Raw genomic sequence first — 10,463 nt, forward strand, 5'->3', positions numbered from 1 at the left:
CTAGAAACAACAACTGTGTGCAGTCTATTCAAACGGGACAGCCGTTGCAATACGCAGCACTGGACCAAGTCGCTGTCCCTCTGCTAGCAGATGGGGACTCTGGCACAAAGCAGCAGATGCATTTGCCCGCAGCACGCTGAGAGCACAGTAGCAGGCCAGGGAGAGGTGTCACTGCTGGGGCTGGAGCTGCTCCCCAGCCCCCGGCTCCCAGCAGCAGCCTCACCACCAGCGCCGGCCGCAGCCTTGCCCACGCATTTCCTCTGCCTGCATCTCTGCCGTGCTCCCTACCGCTGTCGGACACACTCACACAGCCAAAGCATGCACGCCTGTGCCCCTGGCTCACGTTGTGAAGCTCTGCACAGAGTGCGGCTAGGGCTCTTCGCCTAAGGGATTACTTCCTTCACACTAGCTGCTCCCAGCACTACAGGCAGCATCCTTGCGAGGGCTGAGTTGGAGGGGAAATGGAGAAAACCCACACTTTTTTCCAGTCCCACACCCCAGCTGCACGAGGCTGTTTTACTACACACAGTGTGACTAAACACGGGCTGCTGAACCATGTGGCAATACAAAACATGGCACGTACCTGGCAAGAGATCAGAACAAGGGAGAAGAAGATCCTCGAACCCGCAGCCGTTCCTTGTAACTCTGCTCTGATCTTCCACGAGCAAAAGCTGCACCAAGGGAGCAGGCGGAGGGTGGGGAGGGGAGGGAGAAAGAGCAGGTCAGTGAGCCTCCACAATTTAGCAAAGAAGGCGAGGGAAAAACCGTTGGACAAATGCCATCTTGATGGATGGCTTTGGAAGTGATGGCCTGGGGGGAAAATGGCGTATGACGGTCCAGCCTAAGCAATATGATCCTAGGAGCTCTGCCAGCCAGCACTTCTCAAGCCCTCACTGCCCACCCGTCTATCCCGCACCGTCTCAGCTTACCTACAAGACGCTGTGCAAGACGGGATGAAGACGAACGGACTCAGTAGATGCACAAGTGCAACAAGCCACGTACTCACGCCGAGCTCAAGCGCTCCAATGAAGGGAAGCAGCACGCGCTGCTCCTCCCCTCATTCTAGCTGCTTATGACATCACTAAGGGCCACCCGGCTGCTCCACCATGGACCGACAAGGTGGGGAGGCAAGACCACGTCACAAGACCACAGGATTCCAAAAGGGCACCCCAGCGTTTGAGAAATCAGTGCGTGCTTGGAATTCTATCCCAGCCAAATCCTGGAGAAGCTGGCATGGGGTTGTCGGGACCAAAGTGCAGGACCCGGCGCTTGGTGCTGTTGAGCCTCTTGCTGGGCCTATGGCAAATCCACACTAGGGTCCTTCTTTGCACCCAAGGGTGGCTTGGAGCAGCCATCTCTTGCACCTGGATGGAAATAAAGGAAGAGAAACACAGCACTACTACCAGACTGCTTTGCCAATTTCTTTCCCGAGTGCATTTTTGCCTTTTGGCTTCCATGACGACCTCATTTCCTCCTCCTTTTCTTTGGGGGGAAGCTGCCCCCAGTGCCTGAGCTTCACAAGACAGCATGAAACACGACACTAAGACAAACGCTTGCTGTGGGTGCAGGGTGGCTGTGCTTTGCCAGGCATATACAGGAGGGTAGGGCTAGGAAGCACCACGTGGTGGCCCCAGGCCAAGTCTGCATTCAGTCACTGTGGCCACAGCTGCTGCCTCACTGCCAGAACGTATCTGAGGGTACAGATGGACGCAGGCACTCCTGCTCCTTCTGCAAAGCCCTCCTCTGCACAGCCCATTAGCTGCTGCTCACTGCTACGCCAACCAGGCTCCCCTTCACAGCAGCCTTGGGATAAACCAAGGAAACCAACAGAATCTACTGCTGCTGAATCCACCAGCTCTTTCTTCTACCAACCATGGGGCAAATGCCGTGGGACAGAACACAAGGGGGGAAAGCACTTCTGTTCACACACCTACAAAGCAGGCAAAGCAGCGCCACGCCCAAGCTGAGCACCAAAACCTCCCCAGCACCCCTGGCCAATGCTGCCAGGGAAATGCGCCGTCTGCAGCTCCACGGGAGCCCGATGTGGCTCGCTGCGTGGACACTGGGGGGCTGTCTTAGTGGGATGCATTTTTCTTCAGGGGGTCTGCTATGATGCTATGATTGGCTTTGACAAGGAAAACCACGCTGGTAACACTCTGATGTTTACACCTTCTGATAAGCAGTGTTGTAGAGAGAGAGCACCAAGGCCGTTCTCAGGAAAGGGCACAAGAAGCTGGGAGGAAACAGAATTAGGACAGCTGACGTCAACTGGCCAAAAGGATACTGCATACCAGATGACATCAAGTGGAAAGAGGTTGCAACACGATGAGAGTTCATCTTGCTTTCTTCTTCTGATTGGCCATTGCTTGGGAGGTGCTGAGCCACTGCTTCTACATCACTCGATAGATACATTCATATAGATTCATATAGAGGTAGACAGATATAGACAGACAGACAGACAGACAGACAGACAGATAGATAGATCGATATTCATTACTTCTGTCCTTTTCTCTACCTTCGAAAAGAGATTTCTCTCAACACATGAGTTCTACCTTCCCTTTCCTCCCCCACAGTTCTCTCCCCCATCTCACTGGAAAGTGGGATGGGAGGGAAACATGAAGTGCGCTGGGGTCAGGGGGAAATTAAAATGATCTAACGGTACACAAGCCCACTCTTTCATTTTCCAGAAGACAACCTATGCTGTCAATGAAACATGGCCCTCGCTAGGAACATTTGCAAGGATGCTTTCAGTGACTGAGGGCATCGCACGCCATGAACATCACCCTGCTGACACAAGGGCACTGCAAACACAGCAGCAACTCCTGGCACCGATACCTCCGGGTACAACAAGCACTGGGCATTGGGTTGCTTTGGATGCAGTTTGAGCGCTGAGGTCTTCATGGAAAGCGCCTTGCAGAGCGCATCATGTCCTGCACCAGGCAGCGCATCTCTCATCTCTCCAAACTTTGGGGCTTTGAAGCTGCACATTGTTTCTTGGGAATTTGTCACACACAACTCCAGAGCACTTCCAGCTCTTCCCTGGCAATTCACGGCTTGCACAGTGCCAAACGCAACCAAGAAAAAAAGGCAAGAAAGAAGCAAAGGCCATGGCTATGCACACAAGCGGCCAGGAAGGCTTCAGCTCCACAGTGAAACCTACACAAGTCAACTCAACAGATTCCAAGGAATTCATTGACATCTGACACAATTTGCAACGCCAGAAGCACTGCCACGCAAACAGCACCGTATTGGGAAAGCAGCACGTCCAAATCAGCCCCCTTGCCCTGCTCTACCCGCTCAGCGGTGTGTCAAACACACAGACTCTCTTGCTTTGGCTCACGGCAGCCATCAAGCTCATGCTTTAGTGACACAGAGAACTCCATCTCCAGCTACTCCGTGTCTCGCTAACCACAAGCTCGGCTGGGAGCTGTCGCTCAGCCTGACACCACAAGCAGAAAAGAAGCGCACATAAGCAGATGCTCTTATCCACACGTGCAAACCTGGGGGCGAGGAATAAAAGGCTCACTGGGCCATGGGCAAAGCAGGGAGCAGATGATAGGCAGGAAACAGGATGGAGTTCAAGAGCAGCTCTCCTACACCAAAGACAGGGAGAGCTGAGTCAGCACCACGGGAGGACTTACGACACAGCTTGAGAGCTTACAGAGACCTGAGGTTGCCAAAGGAGGCCGCCAGGGTAACTCTCACCAGTCTTTTGCAGGGCTCTCACGGATGCTTGCGATGCTGACTTCCACTGCCTATGGCATCTGTAGAAAGCCCAGGTGACAAATGCTCAGTCTGTCTGGGTAATGCTTCTACGCTTCCCCGGTTAGGACTGAAACAAAAGGAAAAAAGAAAAGCATGCAGCCCGATGAAATTTGCCTCTCTACTGCATCTGTCAGAGTGACATCTGCACCCGACTGAAGATTCATCCAAGTCTGTCTTCCACACAGCTCCATCCCAGTGCCAAAGAGAAACATGGACAGTGATGTTTAGAAGACTCTTTGTGCAGATACAAGTGCAGGGTGCATGTGCATTCTCTACAGCAAGAAATCGCAATTTCTCAAGCAGTACGACTTATGGGACGGATGTGCCCCACTCCCGTTCCCCGCTATGTCCAGCACCGGGGGGGAAAGGAAGAGACACTGCCATCACCTACCCAGACTTCTTGCAGGGCCTTCCAGACGCTCTCACATCACAGGGAGAAGCGGCACAGCTCTCGTGGCACAAAGCTCAGAGAAGGCTGCAGAAATCAAGGTTGCCGCGAAGGTGCTGCTTTCAAACAACAGGACTTAGCGGGCACGAGACGGGAAAGACAAGGTTCCGGTTCAGAAGCCTCCAATCCCTGTGCATGTGGCTGTCTGCAAAGACCACAGCTGCTTGCTTTCCAGCAGGGGGACGCTCACCCAGCAAAGCACTCACCCACCAGATGCCTTTCCTACAATCATAGCATCAGCAATGTTGGAAAAGACCTCCATGATCATCCAGTCCAAACACCCACCTACCACCACCATTTCCTTCCCACTAAGCCACGTCCCTCACTCCAACATCCAGTGTCCCTTGAACACCCGCAGGGACAGTAACTCTATCACCTCCCTGGGCAGCCCGCTCCAGCGGCTGAACACCCACTGGGAGAAGTTCTTCTTCACATCCAACCTCAATCTCCCCTCATGCAACCTGAGGCCATTCCCTCTAGTCCTAGCACTAGTTCCATGCGAGAAGAGGAACACCCCCACCTCAACACAACCTCTCGTCACGTAACTGGACAGAGGGAGAAAGTCTTCCCTCAGCCTCCTCTTCTCCACACTAAGGAATCCCACTTCCCCCAGCCGCTCCCCATCACACTTGTGCTCTTCACCCCTCACAGCTTCATTGCGCTTCTCTGGACACACTGCAGGCTTTCAGGGTCCCCCTTCTAGACAGGGGCCCAGAACTGAACACACTACTCAAGGAGTGTACTCACCAGTGCTGAGTGCAGTACAGTGGCGATGATCACTTCCCTGCTCCTGCTGCCTCCGGCCCTTTGCAGTACACTTCCACTCTAAACCGTTCCTTCTGCGCTACCGCTCAAAGCCTGTCTCAAAGCCTGAAGAGTGAGAACGGGACCCTGCAGTTAGAGACTCTGAGAAGGGCCTCACAGGATGCCTGGGGAAGGGGACCTGCAAGTCAGACGCAAGGGAAGAGCAACAGCTCTCACTCCTTTTCCTGGTAACAGGGAGATAGTAGTGGGAGTTCTAGGTTGTGTGATTGTTATCACCATCTGCTGAGTGTTCCAAACCGTGGATCTAATCATTTCAGGTCCAGATGACTTTCCGAGGTCAGAAGAGCCCGTGGAGGGGGAGGCTTCCAGCCCTGTTGGACCAAAAGAACTGTGCCAACTGCAGGGAAATGAGACAGCGGTGCAGAAATCCAATCGTCTCTCATTGCAAAAGCTGAAGAATGGCAACCTGGGAAGTTAGTCCTAGCAAATCCACCGGTGAAATGGCAGCTAGGAGAGCAGGAGAAAGAGGTTTCGTTTCCGGTGGGCACGGGTGCCTCTTACCGCCCGGAGATGATTTTGCAACACAAGTCGGAGCTACTGCCCAACAAGAAAAGGCTTCCCTTTTGGGATCACTTCAAGAGAGGCTGAGAAAATAAGGAGGAATACATACATGCCTGTAGATGCCAGGTTCTCCAACACCGTTCCTCTGGCAAGACTCATCAGAACAAATGGATGCAGAGAGTCAATTCAATAACACTGGAGCTAAGGGTCAAACAAGATGAACTGATTGAAAACGGTAAGCCTGGCTTACATACAAACTGGGACAAACAACGGGGTAACCTCAGAAGTTACAGAAATCTTCACTGAGGTATGCTTAGCCGTGTGGCTATCAGGGATGCCTGGTAGAGCCAAAAAGTAGCCCTAAGTTCAAAGCAAGATCTAGGGGTAGCCCACTCAGGGTTAAGCAGTGCCCTTTGAGGATATGCAAGTGGAGAAGGAGAAAAGAAACCATAGATAACTTGTGGATTTCGGATTACTAATTGAATGTGAATCCAAATACAATACTCCAATCTCTCTGATGAATCCATATGATCCATACACTTTAGTAACTAAGTTAGGGAATGAGTAGGTGGACTTTGCCTTCTGGATGTGAAGGATGCCTTTTCTGCCTGGTTTGGCCAAAGGAAGCCTAAGGTCATTTGCCATTGAATAGGAGAGCCCCAGTCCGGGACAAAAAGACTTCGTTCACCTGGACAGTGTTAGCCAGGGCTGTGAGAACAGCCCAAGGATTTTGGAGAACTGCTCAACTCGGGAGCCTGAGATTTGGGTTCCTCCATCCCACGGTGGAACTTGACTGCAGCGTGTGGATGCCACAGAAACAAAGAGGGCTGTGTGCAATGGACTGCGAATGTGCTGAATTTCTTGGTTTCAGTGATGATCGACTTTCTCAACAGAAGGCACCAAGAACTCAACGGCAAGGGACCTATCTGGGATAGGAGATTACAGCTGGACTTGGAACCTCAAGGACTGCCAGGAAAGAAGCCATCTGCCAAAGCCCTGAGCCACAAAGTGCCGAGGAACTCCGTACATTCTCAGGAATGACAGCAGGGTGCCAACCGTGGATACACGGCTACGGACTGGTGGTAAAGCCCCTTCAGGAAGTGAGGAAGAGTGGTTGAGGGCGGTGGCTGCACCAGTGCTCAACATTCAAGAACCTGGGACATCTACACTAGGCCAAAGAAGAACAGTTGGAATATCTCATACAGTGTCTATACTGTTTTGGAGGTAAAAGGGGGGCATAGGCTCTCACCCCCAGGGCTTCCTGAAATACCAGGCCATCCTGGTACAGCAGGATGATGCAGAAATAACTGCAACTCATATTGTCAACCCAGCATCTCTCCTTAGCGGAACTCCCGGAGAACAAGCATTTCAGGACTGCTTGGAAACAACTGAAGCTACGCACTGTTACCAGTCGGACCTGAAAGATGAATCCTTAGAAGATGCAGAAGACACCTGGCTTACTGATGCAAGCAGGTTGGTGAGACAAGGAAACCGTAAGGCAGGATATGCAGGAACTGCTACTGACAAGGTCACCGAAACACAACCATGACCTGGGGGGACTGTCTCTAGGAAGCCTGAAATAAGTGCCTTGACAAGAGCCTGACATAGACGCACAGATGCTAATTGTGGAGTTGGGATGCTACATGCTCATAGGACCAGCTGAAGAGAGCAAGGATTGCTCACGCACAAGGAAAAACAGCCTGATGTAAATCAACAAAGAGCCTGGCTATCATCCATTGTCAAGGACATCAGAAAGGGAACACTGTACCGGAAAGTGGAGAGAACATGGTGGATCAGGGGGTTCAACGAACAGGTCGTTGAAGAGGGCTTTAATTCCAGACCGTCAACTGAAAATTGCTGAACCTGGGTCAAAACCTGTAAAATATTTTCAAGAAGACAGCAATCTAATTCATCATTTAGAAGGGAAGAGAGCAGGCTGACAGATGGACACATTGTTTTGCCCTTTGGTACTCCATGGAAATTGGTTCTAAGAGAGGAGAGGAAAATGTCTTGGGCAAACAGACGTTACAAAGCACGATCCTAGTACCAGCAAAGGGCTACAAGTGGGCCTATTGGGAAAGGGAACCTTCCAGGGCAACAGTGACAGTGACTTCCTGAAACCCCCAAGAAAAGGGGGGGATCGCTGGATGTTGGCACTAACTGATACCTTTTGGGGATGGCCAGAGGTATTTCCCTGGAGGACTCCTAAGGCTCAGGAAGCAACGAAAATGCTGTTACATGCTGTTAATTCCAAGGTTCGGGGTTCCTGGAGCAATCTCAGCAGATCGAGGCCCACATTTTTGCCAAGGTGGTCCAAAAAAAAAATAAGCACATTATTGGGAATTGCTTGGCAATTGCACACCTTATAGACGGCAGTCATGCGGACAGGTGGAAAAAACGAATCACCTGATCAAATTACAGATAGGAAAACTTGGCCAAGAGGCTGGGATTCCCTGGCTGCAGGCACTGCCTTTGGCACTTCTGAGAATTTGGACTAAACCCCAAAGCAAGGAAGGATTAAGCCCACATGAGATTCTTTATGGGTGACCCTATACTGTACAAAAGGAAATCTCTATACAGGTGGGGGATAAGGTGTTGAGTGTATATATGGTCAGCTTGGCAAAGCAATTAAAGAAAATTGAACAAGCAGTATTTGGTGCCAGGGCACAAGGTCTAGATGGTCCAGTGCATGATGTATTGCCAGGCGACTATGTTTATGTTAAACCTCTCTCTCAGATTCAACTCTGGAACCAAAGTGGGAAGGACCCTACAGAATTCTCCTGACCACCCATACCCCTGCCAAGGTAGAGCGACTTACACTGTGGATACGTCATACCCGCCTGAAGAAAACGGACAGCAGAAGAGAGCGGACCACTGAAAATCAGGATCCATAAGCACGTATAAGATTTTGATAATAGTCAGTATGATTGGAGCAGTAGTCACAGCTTGGCAAGAGAATAGCTACTTAAAAATAACTGATAAAATTGGCCAGGCTCTCAACAAATCTTGTTGGATATGCACTGCCTTCCCTAGAGGGGAGGGAAAAGTGCCTGTTTATGGGATAGTGGCACTAAATTGGACCATTCCATATTGGGTAGAGCACAGAAAGTGTAAGTTTGGGATAGAAGACAAGTCACAAAAGGGACCTAAGTTTGATTTACTAGTTATTAACTTTACTAGATCTATCTTTGTAGGCAGAAAAACTGATGGTAAAGGTGGGGTGGAGGTTGGATGACGGAACTTGACAGGCATAGAGTGTAGTTGGGAATATGGAAATTCTGGGGTAATATCAGGGATCAGTGAAGCTGGAAGGTGGAGCCAAGGTGGGGGGTGTGATCCTAGAATCGATAAGGATTCTCACTGGGTCTCAGATAAGAACATACTCGGAATTGTAGAGATGGGAGCATCATTCACTCACCAGGAAAAGATGGCCAGGCCATGTCAGTTACCTCATGGATACTGGTGGCTATGTGGAGACGGCCAGGCACGAAAGGCATTACCTTTAAATTGGACAGGGACTTGTACTACAGGATACGTAATACCCCAGACCATGGTGCATGAGAAAATCCCTTGGGGACTCCTGAGGATCCCTTGAATTAGAACTAAGCATACATACAACCCCCTAGCTATATAGAACAAGGGATACCACAGCTTTCTGAGAGCTCTTATCCCGGCTCTAGGAGTTACCCAGCTAGAAAAAGCTATAGTCAATATCTCTGCAACTCTGGAAATCATGGAGAATGCCACAACAGATGTATTACGGGCAATCCAAGAATAGGTATTCTCTTTATCCAAAGTAGTACTCCAAAATAGGATGGCATTAGACCTATAAACAGCAAAGGAAGGAGGGGTATGTACAGTAATAAATCAGAGTTGCTGTGCTTACATCAGTAAGGATTTAAGAACTGAAATAAATTTAAGGAAAATTTGGGAACAGACGAAAGTCCTGCATAGGACAAGTCAGGATGACACCAACTGGAAGGAAGATTTATGGAACCTGCTTTCTAGCTGGCTACCAAATCTAGGATGGTTAAAGCAGCTCTTCCTAGTTTGTATCATCTTGGTACTGATTGTAGGTTTTACCTGTGTGATGATAAAGTGCTCTGCCTGCCTGTGCCGAAATACGAGAAAAGAATACGAGATATGGAAGAAACATGAGCTAAAGCAAAAGGTGGAAAGTGGGACCTATTTTGGGACACATAGAACAGATTAGAGAATTTAGCAGGTAAAAGTCCTGCTAGATTATAATAAAGGGGGGAATTGAAGGGCAAAATCAGGTCCCTGCAGTATAGAAAGAAGGGCTTCATAGCAAGAAAAGAGAAAGCAGCTTCACAAAGTAGACATAAGGGGCAAATAGAGATAGTTTATGTAGAGAGTATTAGAAAACAAGGGATTCCAAGCATTTTTACAGGCGCTAGGTCCAGAATAACAAGGAGAATGAAGGCCATAAAGATAAGGACCGGAGAACAGCTCAAAAACATTTGGCAGGGAGGTAATTAGATGTCTGAAGTTACCTCATGGATACCACATGGTGGTTATGTGGGGACGCTCAGGCACGGAATGCAGTACCTTTAAATTGGACAGGGACTTGCACTACAGGATACTTAATAGCCCAGACCACGGTGCATGAGGAGATCCCTCGGGGACTCCTGAGGACCCCCGGGATTCAAACAAAGCGTACATACAACCCCCTAGCTATATAGAACAAGGGATACCACCGCTTTCCGAGAGCCCTTATCCCGGCTCCAGGAGTTGCCCAGCTAGAAAAAGCTAGAGTCAATATCTCTGCAACTCTGGAAATGAAAGAGAATGCCACAACAGATGTATTACGGGCAATCCAAGAATAGGTATCCTCTTTATCCAAAGTAGTACTCCAAAATAGGATGGCACTAGACCGATTAACAGCCAAGGAAGCAGGGGTATG

At 49.9% G+C, this 10,463-nt stretch overlaps 1 long non-coding RNA gene across 3 annotated transcripts; it reads right to left on the bottom strand.

The window, feature by feature from the left end:
- Positions 1-1,747: 1,747 nt before the first annotated feature.
- Positions 1,748-5,014, bottom strand: LOC121108401. 3 transcript variants are annotated; one of them, XR_005842894.1, is made up of 3 exons: positions 4,961-5,014; positions 3,706-3,832; positions 1,748-2,398 (listed from the first exon to the last, which is right to left on the bottom strand). It is a non-coding gene; the product is annotated as an uncharacterized LOC121108401 (long non-coding RNA). The 3 variants fall into 3 exon arrangements; XR_005842895.1 differs by lacking the exon at positions 4,961-5,014 and adding an exon at positions 4,157-4,213 and having other exon boundaries at positions 1,748-2,390; XR_005842893.1 differs by lacking the exon at positions 4,961-5,014 and adding an exon at positions 4,157-4,213.
- Between the last annotated feature and the right edge of the window lie 5,449 nt (positions 5,015-10,463).

This window comes from Gallus gallus, chromosome Z (genome assembly GCF_016699485.2).
Source record: "Gallus gallus isolate bGalGal1 chromosome Z, bGalGal1.mat.broiler.GRCg7b, whole genome shotgun sequence".
Classification (NCBI taxonomy): Eukaryota; Metazoa; Chordata; class Aves; order Galliformes; family Phasianidae; genus Gallus; species Gallus gallus.